The sequence below is a fragment of the Bos indicus genome, chromosome 10 (genome assembly GCF_029378745.1).
Source record: "Bos indicus isolate NIAB-ARS_2022 breed Sahiwal x Tharparkar chromosome 10, NIAB-ARS_B.indTharparkar_mat_pri_1.0, whole genome shotgun sequence".
Classification (NCBI taxonomy): Eukaryota; Metazoa; Chordata; class Mammalia; order Artiodactyla; family Bovidae; genus Bos; species Bos indicus.
Window position 1 is genome coordinate 67,385,795 of NC_091769.1, and position 16,020 is coordinate 67,401,814.

Consider the following 16,020-nt stretch of genomic DNA (forward strand, 5'->3'; position numbering starts at 1 on the left):
TCCCCATATAAACGGGTTCTGTCTCTTCAAGAAGTGCGACATGGAATGACATGGTTAGAGAGAGCTGTCTAAAGTTCTTAGTAACCTGGAAATCATTGATCTGTAAAAGTGCCTACCCTTCAGAAAAATCATATAAGCAGATGAGAAAGAGCAGAAAGAATAACCTAGACTCTATAGTATCATTAAAGGAATAAAAGTATTTTTTCAAGCCTCATCTTAATTATAAAGAGGTACAAATATGATCATGTGGCTGCCAGAACTGTGTTTTTTGGCAAACAGCTATGTAATTTTTGTTTTCTCACAGGCTATGGCAAAGGGAAAACATTTTTTTAAAACTTTTTTTTTTTTTAGTTCCCAAGGGGAAAAAAAAGACAAGTGGAAGAAACATTTCCCCATACTCGATCACACTTAAATTTGTAAAACTAGTGTACTTCTATTTATTTTAGAAAGCTTCTGCACATCAGCAAAAGTCTAGAAGACAGAGCTGGTTACTCTGTGTTTGTCTTGGGTGTTATCTCTTAAAATAAAAGTATAAAGGAAGTACCATATCCAGCATTAATCACTTACTAGAAACCCTTAGTCACATGACTTTCAGTGTGTGTTTCGAAAGGAAATATTGACTGTTGCCTTCCTTTCTTTGACTTTAAGAGTGGAAATTCTGTATAGTTTTTACACGAATTCTGGTGGATTTGACCTTACTAGCCCACCACTTTCTCTGCTCACACCTTCACTCTTCACTACCTTCTTTTTATTTATTTGGCTGTGTTAGGTCTTAGTTGCCACAAAGGAGCTTTGATCTTCATTGTGACATGCAGGATTTTTTGGTAGTGGCATGCAAACTCTTAGTTGCTGTGTGTGGGATCTAGCTCCCTGATCCAGGTCCCCTGCATTGGGAGCACAGAGTCTTAGTCACTGAACCACCAACGAAGTCCCTTCACCACATTTATCATCAGTTAAAAATTATTTTCTCCACCCACTGCTATCAAGAACATTAGTCCTAATTACTCCTTCCTTTATGTCTAAGAAAAGGGGATGCCATTCAACTATTTAGTCACTTTATTCAACATGTGTTCATTCAGTGCCTGGTGTTTTCCTGGTGACCTCATGAGTTGTAGCCTGCCAGGCTCCTCTGTTCGTGGAATTTTCCAGGCAAGAATACTGAAGTGGGTTGCCGTTTCCTCTTCCAGGGGATCTTACTGACCCAGGGATCAAACCCGTATCTCTTGCATCTCCTGCATTGACAAGCAGATTCTTTACCACTGCACCCCCTGGAAAGCCTACAGTGGTAAATTACACTCTGTGATAAGTGTTTATCTTTCCAAGAAGACATCCTCCTTGTTCTTATTTCGTCCCTTTTGCCTCCTTGTATCCCAGCTGCTTTCCTTTCTCCAACATCAGTCTCATCCTGTTCACCTCCTTTCCTGTCAGCAACATGCTGTGGTTCTTCCCTTTAACCCTGCCTCTAAGCATCATGACAGAATAGTTCTATATTCTTCACCTTCTTTTCAGCTGCCAAACCATGTAAGTTGGTTCCTGGTCACCCCACACTACTGAACTATCCTCTCCAGACTGGCAGTGAGGATTCCCCCCATTAGGAACCCTTATGGCAGCTTCACTGTGGCCCTCAGACTCTCCCAGTACCTAACACACCTGACTGTCTCCACCTGGCAGCATTCTTCCCTACCGGGCAGTGCTCTCCTTACACAGCTGAGTGACTGGTATTCCCAGGGTTCCATCCTCAGCCTCCTCTGTCTTCTGTACAAGCTGGGAGATGCCATTCACTTTCCAGGCCTCTGTCTTCCACTGAATTCCACATCTAGAATATCTATACCAACAGGGATGGCGAACAGGTTTCATCTAAGGTGCCAACTCTAACCAATTAGCAGTCGGTGTCTGGAGCACCACTGTGTTGAGAAGGATGCTGAGGCCGCATGTGACCTCACCAAGAAAAAGTACAGTGATCAGTATCAGCTCTGCTTCAAGTGGTGGCACGCGTGCCAGGTATTTGACATCAAGCTCCAAGCCTTCCTCGGTGATTTAATGAGATAACCGTCTCCTGTTCCCATTACCCCTGCTCTGTCTGGATATTCTCTTTAAAGTATTACAATAGTCTCTGTGGGTTGCCTCCTTTCAGTCTCTCTCTTCTTCATCAGTCATCCAGCCCTTGTTTTATCCCCCCAAAGCAAACATCTATGTCTGTTTATTTATTATTTATTCATGCCTGTTTGGAAAGGCTCCCTCACCCTAGGATAAAGCATATGGCATTAAAGGCCATTTAGAATCTGACTGCAGCACACCTTTCACCATGTGCCCAGTACCTCCCAGAGCAGATGGTATAGCATTGTGGTTCACTGCATAGACTTGAGACCAACCTGCCCTGGTTTCAGACTTCAGTTCTGCCATGGTTGTGTGACCCTGAGCTATTTGACTCTGTGTTATTTGACTCTGTGTTTCAGTGTCCTCATCAGCAAGATGAGAAGAACAATCCTACCTGGCTCTTGGCAGGTAATAAACCCAATTAAACCTTGACCCCTATCACTGCTACCACGCCGGGCACACCTACCCTCAGTGACTTTGGTCGAGCTGTCTCCATTGGCCCTGCTCCACCTTTTCCCACTCCCAGGAAGAATACATTGTTCTTTGCTCTGCCCTCCCCTACAACGTGTCATACTCCTCTACTCCAGCGGTTATCACAGTGTATAGTACCTAGTTGGGGTTTTTTGTTTGGCTGAGCACAGAGTGTAAGATCTTAGTTCCCCAGCCAGGGATGGAACCCACGCCCTGTGCAGTGGACATGCAGAGTCTTAACCACTGGCCCGCCAAGGAAGTCCCTGTACTTAGTTTATTATGTGTGTGCCTGACCCAGTAGCTGGGGGCTCCTGACCCAGTTGGGGGCTTCCCTTGAACAGGAAAGGTTCATGCAAGAAAGTTTAGAACTGGATGGCAGGGTGTCTTATTTACTTTTATGTCCTCTTCTACCATGGTGTCTGGAGAATAGTAGACATAATTATGTCTGAATGACAACATGATGATTGAAGGAAGAAATGAATTGGCAGAGGCCAAATGGGCACCAGGTGGACATCCCTGGTGGCTCAGACAGTGAAGCATCTGCCTACAATGTGGGAGAGCCGTGTTCAATCCCTGGGTCAGAAAGATCCCCTGGAGAAGGAAATGGCAACCCACTCCAGTACCCTTGCCTGGAAAATCCCACGGATGGAGGAGCTGGTGAGCTACAGTTTATGGGGTCGCAATGAGTCGGACATGACTGAGTGACTTCACTTTCTTTCTTTTCTAGTGATAATGATTATAGTGGAATCTGTGGTTTACCTACAGGGAGATAATAAATAACAGTTAATCTATTGGAATCTTATACTAGTAGCAGGTACATTTGTTCTTACTTTTATGATAGTATATCACCAGGAATCAATTACCATGCTCTGACTTTTCCCTTGCCCCCAGAAAGGGCTTTTATTAACTTAAATGTTAGAGTACTCATTTTCAACTCTATAAACATGAACTTCACTTTCCATGGCCCAATTCCACCCCCACCTCCAATTCTATGCTAGATTTAGCCCAAACAGAAATTGGGCTGTAAGACCAATTCCTATTGGACTGTAAGGCCATTGACTTTTACTCTTGCTGGGATCATGGGCAAGTAGTTCTCAGGGTCCCATGATCATGATATCAGGAGCTTGTCAATCCAGCTCTAATCTGACAGCTAATGATAACAAGAGGTTTGGAGAGCTCTGATTTACAACCTGGATTAGAAAGAAAAGGGCCTCCTCTGAAAAGTACTTACCACTTATCCCTGCCTCATGCTCTGGGTATGATTCAGAATGTACTTTTCTAGGCAATAGATTTCCACAGTAAACAACCTCTCAGTTTACCTGTGTGCCTCTCAGCTTCTCTTTGAGATTTATGACCTTGGTTCTGCCCTTGTGGGTTCAGAGCACATGGCATGCCCTTCAAATGTGCAGAGGAGGGAATCTTCCTCCATATTCTCCTATTTTCTACACAAAACAGATCTCCCAGTTCATTCCATGGAGATATTTACACTTGCTGACCAACAGATGCGATGAAAATGTGCACAGCATGGTGCCTGTATGCAGATTGGACTGATCTCCCGGTGGGAGTCCGTCAATCCTGCTCCACCCCACCCTGCCTCGGGCTTGGCAGTGTCCAGAGTTCTGTTTGCACTGAAAGCGCAGTAGCTCTGTGGAGGCGATGCTTATCTATAGCGGCTGACATGCTTTCCAGCTGGTTTCCTCCTCTCCATTTCTCCTAACCTAACAGACCAGCAGGTTGGAGAAGACACACCCAGGGAGTGTTTCAAGCGCTCCAGTGTTAGCAACAGGCTGAGGGAAATCCATGTTAAGCAAGCCTATGTGATTCTGCGGTGTGGGGAGAGGGGTTTGCATGACTTGGGGGGGTGTGTGTATGATTTGGGGAGGAAGAAGAGGATAGAATCCACCGAGGAGCACGTGAGGAGCAGAATGACATCCTGGAGAATGCAGCAAGGTAGAGGCCAGCACTCATGAGTGATTGTTGGGGACAAAGATCAGAAAATTGTGGATTTAAGCAAGATGGGGCTGACAGTGGACAGACCACCTAGTAGAGAAGGTATTGCCCAATGCCAAGTTCCCAGAAAAGACTTCCCAAGAGCGGGGTTCTCCTAGGTCCCTGAGTTGTGGATGGACAGTGTTAAGATTCAGTGTAGAAATCCTGGAACATGAGTCACATAGCGGTAGCTATGGCAACAACACTGAAAGCCAGTTCTCTCTGATTCAAGTCTTTCTTTATTCTTTTTGGCTGTGCTACGTAGCTTGCAAGATCTCAGTTCCCCACACGGGGACTGAACCCAGGCCATGGTGGTGAAAGCCCAAAATCCCAACCACTCCCTCAATTTTTTTTTTTTTTTTTTCTCTTTTCTTTTCTGGTTCAGATCTTAAGTAGCATGCACGCACACACAGATGACCCAGCCATTCACAAGTTACATGGACTTCAGTGAAGTCCTACAAGGGCCTGGGTTCTATATTAGGGCTCCTTGATGGCAAATGACAGAAATCAGCTTTAGCAAACCTAAGCAGAAAAAGGATGTTTTTTTAAGGTGGGCTGTTAGGGGTGGTGGGCAAGAGTGACCCATAAAATCCAAATGCAGAAATGAGACTTGGGCTCTGAAAAGGCCTGGAACCAGACATTTAAATATGTCAGAATGCTCTGTGTGTCTTGTCTCTTCTCTCCTTGAGGCTTCTTGATTCATCTCTTCAGCTTTCTCTGCTCTTCACTTCGTGTGGCTCCCGAGTTCACATGGTACAGATGCAGCCACGTGTACCGACTGACTGACAGTCTCTCAGAGGCCCACGTGCAAGCTCCCAGGTGACAGAATCCAAACGCTCAGCTTGTTTCGAGTTTGCTCCTGATTCCATCGACTCCTGTGGGGTGAGAGGTGGTGCCAACATGGCTGCTGGGAGCCTCTCCTGCTCAGATGCCGGGAAGGGGCTTCTGAGAGAAATGGGCCAGAGAAGACGCCAAGTAGGTGTCTGCCCTGTCACCTGTCCCTGCTGCTGCTCTCAGCTGTTCATGCTGGTCCCTCCTCATTGTTTACATCTCAGCTCAGTTATCACCTCCCTGGAGACAGGATCCCTGATCACACCAGCTGAAATAACGGTCACCCCCTCCCCACTCCTTCCCATTCTTTCTCTGTTGTGAACTGAATTGTGTCCTCCAAATCCATGTGTTGAAGTTCTAACACCCTGTACCTCAGAATGTGACTGTATTTAGAGACAAGGTCTTTAAAGAGGGTTAAAATTAAGTCATTAGGGTGGGCCCTAATTCAATATACTGATGTCCTTATAAAAGTGAAGTCGCTTAGTCCTGTCCGACTCTTTGTGACCCCATGGACTGTAGCCTACCATGTTCCTCCATCCATGGGATTTTCCAGGCAAGAGTACTGTAGTGGGTTGCCATTTCCTTCTCCAGAGGATTTTTCCAACCCAGGGATTGAACCCAGGTCTCCCACATTGTAGGCAGATGCTTTACCATCTGAGCCACCAGGGAAGTCTGATGTCCTTATAAGAAGAGGAAATTTGGACAAAAATATGTATAGAGGAAAGACCATGTGAGGCCACAGGGAGAAAGTGGCCATTTGCAAGCCACGGACAGAGGCTGAGAAGAAACCAGCCCTGCTGACACCTTGATCTCAGACTTCCAGCCTCCTGAACTGTGAGAAAATACATCTGGGTGGTTGAAGCCACCAAGCCTGTAGAACTTTGTCTCAGTAGCCCTAGCAAGTGAATATATTCTCTATCCTTTTCCTAGTTTGATGCTTCCTCAAAGAGGCAGCTTAGAGGGACTTCCCTGGTAGTCCACTGGTTAAGAATTTAGCTTCCAGTGCAAGGGATGAGGGTTTGATCCCTCGTGGGAGAACTAAGATCCCACATGTCATGGAGCAAATAAGCCTGCGCACTGCAATGAAAGGCTTGTGCAGCCAAAAAGGGAAAAAAAAAAAAAAATCAGTAAGTAAAGAGGCAGTTCAGATAGTGGTTGATGCACAGACCCTCGTTCTGGCTTTCTCAACAATAATGGCAGCAGCTGTGACAGGGCCTGCTGGATGTTCCAGAAGCCCAGTTATCGAGAGAAGTGGCTGTGGCAGGCATGGGGGTTTGGGTGGTAGCTGGGAAGAAGCCAGGCCTAGTGTCAGGCTCCAGGGCAGGCATCACTGAGATGGCCAGGCCGATACAAGCTGGAGAAGGCCCTTTCTACCTGCTGTGGTGCCAGGAGACCTTTTTGCTGGTGATACTGTCTTTCCCATCCAAGAAGGGGTGGGGTCTCCCTTCAAAGAAGGCTACGGCTTCCACTGTACTCCTGAGGAGTTCTACTTAGGGTATAACAGGGGACCTTGCAAACCAGCACTGAGCTTGTCACTGCCACTGATCCCTTCTCACTTGATTATCAGGCTTTGAAGAACTCCCTCAAGACTTGAATTTTGCAAAATGGTTGAGGCATATATTAGACTCCCATTAAATACCTCTAAAATGAAGGGAGTATGTGCAAACAACCAGGAATTGAAATAGCACACACAGACACAATCACTTTGTCCTGGATCTGGAAATTTCTCTGCTTCACAGGATGTATTTTGTTCCTCATAACACTAGTAGCCCCTCAGTCCCTCCATCTGGCAGCCACATGTTCCACAAAATTCCAAGTTCAGAATCCAGTTATTGGCATGAGACAGACCAAATGTCCCAGTGCCCAACTCCACTTCTCACTTGTCACTTGTACGTTAATACCCCTTGGACACAGATTTGCCAAACTTGCCATGGATTCCCCAGGGTCCAAATATGAAAACTGGAAAGATCTGTTTGTTTTCCCTTATCTGGCTTTCCTGCATTCTGTTGCCTATACTTATGATCAACATATTTTTGTTTATGTCTCATAAGAGCTTCATCTTTTGTCAGACATTCTTTCCTTATTTGGCCCCAGGGTCATGCTGGTTTCTGGGTAGTTTTTCATCAATTCTTTTCTGCCTTGTTTCAGCTCACTCACACTTTTTATTTGTCCATAATTTTCCTACTGTCCTCTCTATGTGAATGAGAGTGAAGTCACTCAGTCATGTCTGACTCTTTGTGACCCCATGGACTGTAGCCTACCAGGCTCCTCTGTCCATGGGATTTTCCAGGCAATAGTACTAGAGTGGATTGCCATTTCCTTCTCCAGGGGATCTTCCTGACCCAGGGATCAAACCCGGGTCTCCCGCATTGTAGACAGATGCTTTACCGTCTGAGCCACCAGGGAAGTCTTATCCTCTCTATAGTCCTCTCCAATTCTACTTTTATTTTTGGCTGGGCCATAAGTCAGTTTGACCAGGGATCAAACTCTCACCCCATGCATTGCAAGCACAGAATCTTAACTACTGGACTGCCAGAGAAGTCCCCAGTTCTATTTTCCTATTAAAATTTGGTTCTGCTTTCTCCTCCACTTATTTTATTCTCTCTTCTCTACTCACCCTAGGAAATTCACTCTTTGCTCTCCTCTTCATCTGCTACTCTCTCCTGGCACTCTCTAACAAAAGTTCCCCTTGTCCAGATGCCCTCTGGATCTTCTGGCATGCCACCAGCTTCCTCAAAGCTCCTCCTCTCCATCCTGGTGACATGCCTCTCCCAGGGTCCTTGCTTTCATATCAAGGTCCTAAAAATCTGTTATCAGTAGAAATCAGCAAAACTATTGCTTGAGGGCTAATGCTGGGCTTACCCCTTATTTCAAATAACATAGTGATTTGTATACAGAAGTTACTCAATGGTGTTTTTATCAATGTTATTAGATTGCTTTACACACTTATCTTGGAAGAGTTTTATAGGCTTTGGGTTGGGTACTACTAAGCCATTTATTGCATGTGTACAAATTATAAATTCCTAGACACACCTGGATCATAGCAAAGCCCTTCTGTTAGCTTAAGGGGCATGAATCTGATACCAAAGAGTGTTGCATGGGGATGTGCAATTAAGGAAGTGAAGCCAAAAAGATTTCTTAGCACATGATTAGCATAAGCAAGCCCACTAAGTAGCAAGGGCATGAGCTGTATCTATCCCGGAAGATCACTGGAAAGAAAGACAAGAGGGTGACTCATCCCTTGTCTCCATAACAACCAGTTGGCCATCCCTTTTTCTTATTACCAGAGGTTAGCCCTTTAAGCAATGCCACTCCTGGCCCTGTGGCCTCATGACTCAAAGTCTTAAGATTTACAGCATTTTCTGAAGAGGCGAAGGTCATTCCTATGGGTAACTCCTTTTGAATACTCATAGATGAGTCATTTACCATGAATTATTCTGTTGCGTAAATTGGTTGCCAGGTACCCTCTTCAGAGAAGGGGTCTATTTTCATAAACAATCCCCAGCATACAGTGACTTCTATGTGTAAACCTAAGCGGCCAGCAATGCAAGAACAGTACCAACCACTAGTTCAGTTCAGTTTAGTCACTCAGTCGTGTCCGACTCTTTGCAACCCCACGAATCGCAGCACACCAGGCCTCCCTGTCCATCACCAACTCCCTGAGTTCACTGAGACTCATGTCCATCAAGTCAGTGATGCCATCCAGCCATCTCATCCTCTGTCGTCCCCTTCTCCTCCTGCCCCCAATCCCTCCCAGCATCAGAGTCTTTTCCAATGAGTCAACTCTTCACATGAGGTGGCCAAAGTACTGGAGTTTCAGCTTTAGCATCATTCCAAAGAAAGCCCAGGACTGATCTCCTTCAGAATGGACTGGTTGGATCTCCTTGCAGTCCAAGGGACTCTCAAGAGTCTTCTTCAACACCACAGTTCAAAAGCATCAATTCTTCAGTGCTCAGCTTTCTTCACAGTCCAACTCTCACATCCATACATGACCACTGAAAAAACCATAGCCTTGACTAGATGGACCTTTGTTGGCAAAGTAATGTCTCTGCTTTTGAATATGCTATCTAGGTTGGTCATAACTTTCCTTCCAAGGAGTAAGCGTCTTTTAATTTCATGGCTGCGGTCACCATCTGCAGTGATTTTGGAGCCCCAAAAAATAAAGTCTGACACTGTTTCCCCTGTTTCCCCATCTATTTCCCATGAAGTGATGGGACCAGATGCCATGATCTTAGTTTTCTGAATGTGGAGCTTTAAGCCAACTTTTTCACTCTCTTCTTTCACCCTCATCAAGAGGCTTTTGAGTTCCTCTTCACTTTCTGCCATAAAGGTGGTGTCATCTGCATATCTGAGGTTATTGATCTTTCTCCCGCCAATCTTGATTCCAGCTTGTGCTTCTTCCAGTCCAGCGTTTCTCATGATGTACTCTGCACAGAAGTTACATAAGCAGGATGACAATATACAGCCTTGACGAACTCCTTTTCCTATTTGGAACCAGTCTGTTGTTCCATGTCCAGTTCTAACTGTTGCTTCCTGACCTGCATATAGGTTTCTCAAAAGGCAAATCAGGTGGTCTGGTATTCCCATCTCTTTCAGAATTTTCCACAGTTTATTGTGATCCACACAGTCAAAGGCTTTGGCATAGTCAATAAAGCAGAAATAGATGTTTTTCTGGAACTCCCTTGCTTTTTCCATGATCCAGCGGATGTTGGCAATTTGATCTCTGGTTCCTCTGCCTTTTCTAAAACCAGCTTAAACATCAGGAAGTTCATGGTTCACATTTTGCTGAAGCCTGGCTTGGAGAATTTTGAGCATTACTTCACTAGCGTGTGAGATGAGTGCAATTGTGCGGTAGTTTGAGCATTCTTTGGCACTGCCTTTCTTTGGGATTGGAATGAAAACTGACCTTTTCCAGTCCTGTGGCCACTGCTGAGTTTTCCAAATTTGCTGGCATATTGAGTGCAGCACTTTCACAGCATCATCTTTCAGGATTTGAAATAGCTCCACTGGAATTCCATCACCTCCACTAGCTTTGTTCGTAGTGATGCTTTCTAAGGCCCACTGGACTTCACATTCCAGGATGTCTGGCTCTAGGTCAGTGATCACACCATCATGATTATCTTGGGTCATGAAGATCTTTTTTGTACAGTTCTTCTGTGTATTCTTGCCACCTCTTCTTAATATCTTCTGCTTCTGTTAGGTCCATACCATTTCTGTCCTTTATCGAGCCCATCTTTGCATGAGATGTTCCCTTGGTATCTCTAATTTTCTTGAAGAGATCTCTAGTCTTTCCCATTCTGTTGTTTTCCTCTATTTCTCTGCATTGATCGCTGAGGAAGGCTTTCTTATCTCTTCTTGCTATTCTTTGGAACTCTGCATTCAGATGCTTATATCTTTCCTTTTCTCCTTTGCTTTTCATTTCTCTTCCTTTCACAGCTATTTGTAAGGTCTTCCCAGCCATTTTGCTTTTTTGTATTTCTTTTCCATGGGGATGGTCTTGAGCCCTGTCTCCTGTACAATGTCACGAACCTCATTCCATAGTTCATCAGGCACTCTATCTATCAGATCTAGGCCCTTAAATCTATTTCTCACTTACGCTATATAATCATAAGGGATTTGATTTAGGTCATACCTGAATGGTCTCGTGGTTTTCCCTACTTTCTTCAATTTAAGTCTGAATTTGGCAATAAGGAGTTCATGATCTGAGCCATAGTCAGCTCCTGGTCTTGTTTTTGCTGACTGTATAGAGCTTCTCCATCTTTGGCTGCAAAGAATATAATCAAACTGATTTTGGTGTTGACCATCTGGTGATGTCCATGTGTAGAGTCTTCTCTTGTGTTGTTGGAAGAGGGTGTTTGTTATGACCAGTGCATTTTCTTGGCAAAACGCTATTAGTCTTTGCCCTGCTTCATTCCGTATTCCAAGGCCACATTTGCCTGTTACTCCAGGTGTTTCTTGACTTCCTACTTTTGCATTCCAGTCCCCTATAATGAAAAGGACATCTTTTTGGGGTGTTAGTTCTAAAAGGTATTGTAGGTCTTCAAAGAACCATTCACTTTCAGCTTCTTCAGCGTTACTGTTTGGGGCATAGACTTGGATTATTGTGATATTGAATGGTTTGCTTTGGAAACGAACAGAGATCATTCTGTTGTTTTTGAGACTGCATCCAAGTACTGCATTTCGAACTCTTTTGTTGACCATGATGGCTACTCCATTTCTTCTTAGGGGTTCCTGCCCGCAGGAGTAGATATACATAATTTAACTTTCCTGTAAAAATGTACTAAAGAGTTGGCTAATAACTGCTTCATCACTGAGTTGTGGAGTTGTTTTGAGAATAGGTTTATTTATCTGAAATAAGTGGTCAGCTTTTAGTTCCCCGGAGAAAAGACATTTTAACAATTTTTTGTTTTTCATTTTTTGTATTTTACAAACATAGCAAACCTATTAGGAAGCATACACAACGTATTGAGTGCTTCATTCTTAAATTTTTAATCATTTTAAGAGGCATTAAATAGTTAACTACAAGTGAAAAGCATTGAAAGTAATCAAATCAAACAGCCTCAGGATTTTTCTCCAGGGCCCACACTATGAATTTATTTACTTAGCAAATACTGAGTGCCTATTATATCCCTCTTGGATTCATCATTCATACAGCAAAGAACTGTGCAGTCAGGGAAGGAAGTAAAAGAAAGTCAGAGGGAACCAACAATAAACAGAAATAAACAGGGACTTCTCTGGTGGTCCAGTGGCTAAGACTCCATGCTGCCAATTCAGGGGGCCCAGGTTTGATCCCTGGTCAGGGAACTAGATCCCTCATGCCACAGCTAAGAGTTCGCATGCCTCAACTAAAGACACAATGCAGCCAAATAAATAAATATAAAAAACAAAAAATACAAAAGCACATAATAAGTGCTTGATGAATAGTAGCTGTTAATATTGGGCTGGCCAAAAAGTCCATTTGAATGATTTTGGCCAATTCAACATTATCTGAAACTTTGGTTATACATACATATAAAATGAGATATATCTGTATATAATAAATATATATACATATATATGAAACAATTACCACAATAGTTTCCATATCCATCACTCACAGTTACTTTTGTGTGTATGTGATGAGAATACTTAAGATCTACTGTCTTAGCAACTTCCAAGTATTGTTAACTTTTTTTTTTTTTTAAGTCGCTCAGTCATGTCCGACTCTTTGGAACTCCATGGACTATACAGTTTGGAATTGTCCAGGCCAGAATACTAGAGGGGGTAGCTTTTCCTTTCTCCAGGGGATCTTCCCAACCCAGGGATTGAACCCAGGTCTCCCACATTGCAGGCAGATTCTTTACCAGCTGAGCCACAAGGGAAGCCCTTGTTAACTGTAGTATTGTTAACTATAATCACCATACTATACATTAGATCCCAGAATTTATTCATCTTGTAACTAACTGGAAGTTTATGCTCTTTGACCAACGTCTCCCCACTTCTCTCATCTCCTAACCTCTGGCAACGAAATTATGTTTCTACATTTCTGTTTCTATGAGCTTGACTTTTAGACTCCATATATAAGTGAGATTATTTTGGTATTTGTTTTTTTCTGATTTACTTCACTGAGCCTAATGCCCTTAGGTTTCATCCATGCTGTCACAAATGGCAGGATTTCCTTCCTGCCATTTTAATGACTGAATAATATTTCATTGTGTATGTTAACCACAAATTGGCACTTTCCATGGGCACTTGCCATCTATTGCTACAAGAATTAAATCATATGCTGCTGTTAGCTGCTGACCTCCAACACCCCGCTGAAGGAGTTCAGGGTGGAGAGCTGGAGGGAGGCACTTTGTGCTCCTGGAAACTGGCAGGACAGGTCTTCAGATGGTTATTCTCAGGAGCTGATTTTATGAGTCCAATTCATGTATCACCTCATATCTAGAAAAGCACTAAAATCCTTCATGGTGATGACTGTTTCTCATGACTAGCAGAAGCTTCATGAGACCAACAGAAACTTTCTAAAAAAATAAATGCGCTTGACTGCATGTACTCCCCCTTTTACCAAAATCACATATGCTGTCCTTCCACTCATCTCCTTGGAAGAGTTTCTCAGAGCTATCCGAGGTGCTGTCTCCTGGGCTGCAGCCCCCACATTGCCCCAAATAAAACTTAACTTGCAACTCTCACGTTGTGCATTTTTTTTAAGTCAACATGTGTGTGTGTGTGTGAATGTGTACAGATACAGACATAGTATATAGCTGTAGATGGGCTTCCCGAGCGGCACTAGTGGTAAAGAACCTGCCCACCAATGCAGGAGATATAAGACACTCGGGTTCGATCCCTGGATCAGGAAGATCCCCTGGAGGAGGACATGGCAATCCACTCTAGAATTCTTGCCTGGAGAATCCCATGGATAGAGGATCCTAGTAGGCTATGCTGCATAGGGTCACAAAGAGTCAGGAATGACTGAAGCGACTAAGCAGAGCACAGCACAAGGCCATAGATACAAAGCTCTCATTTTCTTTATCTTGTTCATCCATCAGTGGACACTTGGGTTGTTTCCAGGTCTTGGCTATTACACATAATTCTGCAATGAGCATGGCGGAGCAGATATCTCTTCAAGATAGTGATCTCATTTCCTTTGGATATGTACCCAGAAGTACATACCATATGGGTCATATGGTAGTTCTGGTTTTAAGTTTTTGAGGAACTTCAAAACCATTTCCACAATGGATGCACCAATTTACATTCCTACCAATGGTACACAAAGGTTCTCTTTTCTCTACATTCTCTCCAACACTTATCTCTTGTCTTTGGACAGTAGCCATTGTAACAGGCATAAGGTGATATTTCATTGTGTTTTTGATTTGCATTTCCCTGACAATTAGTGACACTGAGCACCTTTTCATGACACTGAGCACCTGTTGGCCATTTGTATATCTTCTTTGGAAACATTTGGTTCCTCTGCCCATTTTTTTTTTTTTTTTTTTGCAATTGAGTTGTATGAATGAGTTCCTTATATATTTTGGATATTAGACTCTTATTTGGATATATGATTTGCAAATATTTTTTCCAATTCTGTAGGCTGCCTTTTTATTTTGTTGATGGTTTCCTTTGCTGTGCAGAAGCTGTTTAGTCTGATGTAGGTCCCACTTGTTTACTTTAAGCTTTTAATGCTTGTGCTTTTGGTGTCATATCCAAATGATTATTGCTAAAATCAATGTCAAGGAGCTCTTTCTCTGTTTTCTTCTAGGAGCTTTATAGTTTCAGGTCATACATTTAGGTCTCTAATCCATTTTGAGTTCATTTTTAAAATTGAAGTATTGTTGATTTACAATATTTCAGGCATACAGCAAAGTGATTCAGTCACACATTATTTTTCAGATTCTTTTCCATTATAGGTATTACAAGATACTCAATATAGTTCCCTGTGCTACACAGTAGGTCCTTGTTATTTGTCTATTATTTATATCTTATTTGTCTAGGAGTATGTATCTGTTAATCCCAAATTACTAATTTGTTCTTTCCTCTCACTATCATGTTGATAATCATAAATTTATTTTCTATGTCTGTGTGTTAACTTTTGTGAGTGGCTATTTGAATTAAAAAACATATGTATCTAAGACATCCTTAGTCATTTCACTCAGCTATTACCCAGTGAAATGCAACCGACAAACACCACTTCTCTTGGAAACATCACTACTTGTAACAATCTTTCTTAGAGACATGTTGTACTGTGCTTAGTTGCTGAGTCAGGTCAGACTCTTTGTGATCACACGGACTGCAGCCCAGGCGCCTATGTCCATGGGGATTCTCCAGGCAAGAATACTGGAGTGGGTTGCCATGCCCTCCTTCAGGGGATCTTCCCAACCCAGAGATCAAACCTAGGTCTCCCGCATTGCAGGCGGATTCTTTATTTTACTTTATTTTATTCTTACTTTATTCTGAGCCACCAGGGAAGCCCAAGAATACTGGAGTGGTAACCTATCCCTTCACGAGTCTTCCCCACCCAGGAATCAAACCGGGGCCTCGTGCATTGCAGGTGGATTCTTTACCAGCTGAGCTACCAGCCAAGCCCTTCTTAAGGTCATAGCTTTATTTTTTTCCTACCTTTCTCAAAGGTACATTTGTATTTAACTCTCCCCTCCATCAGGACTCTTTCCAATCTTTGAGAAAACAGACTTCCTAGGAAGTGATTCACTATTTTAATCATTCATTTACTAAACAAATTTAACCAGTTTACTGAGGACCTACCAAACACAGTGCAGATGTTGAGGAGGAAGTGGGAAGCAAACAGCAAAACAATCTAGGGCTCCTGGTCTGAGAGGTGTGCACCCACATCACAGTGCAGAAGGGGAATAAAACAAGATACGGAGCTTCTCACCCAGCATCTCAGAAAACGTGACAGGACCCTCCCCGTCACTAAAAGCTTCGCAGACTCTCCCTGTCTTGGTCTGAGGCCTTAGCAGGTGAATCTAAGGAGAGGGCGGTGAACCCCACCTCTGGCGGCTGCGGAGGGGACCGACTGGACGTTGAAGGGATGGAGGCCGCGGGTCCCACCCACCGCCGTCCTGAGTCAGGCGTCTCCTCTGCGTCCTGGATCCGCGGCGCCTGGGCGCCCGGGTATCCAGCGGGGCCAGGACTCGC

The 16,020-nt window shown here is 43.6% G+C and overlaps 1 long non-coding RNA gene across 1 annotated transcript in view; it reads right to left on the minus strand.

Moving 5' to 3' along the window:
- Nucleotides 1–16,020, minus strand: part of LOC139185304 (uncharacterized) — an 83,412-nt gene that overhangs the window by 66,547 nt on the left and 845 nt on the right. The gene's annotated exons all lie outside the window — the stretch shown is intronic.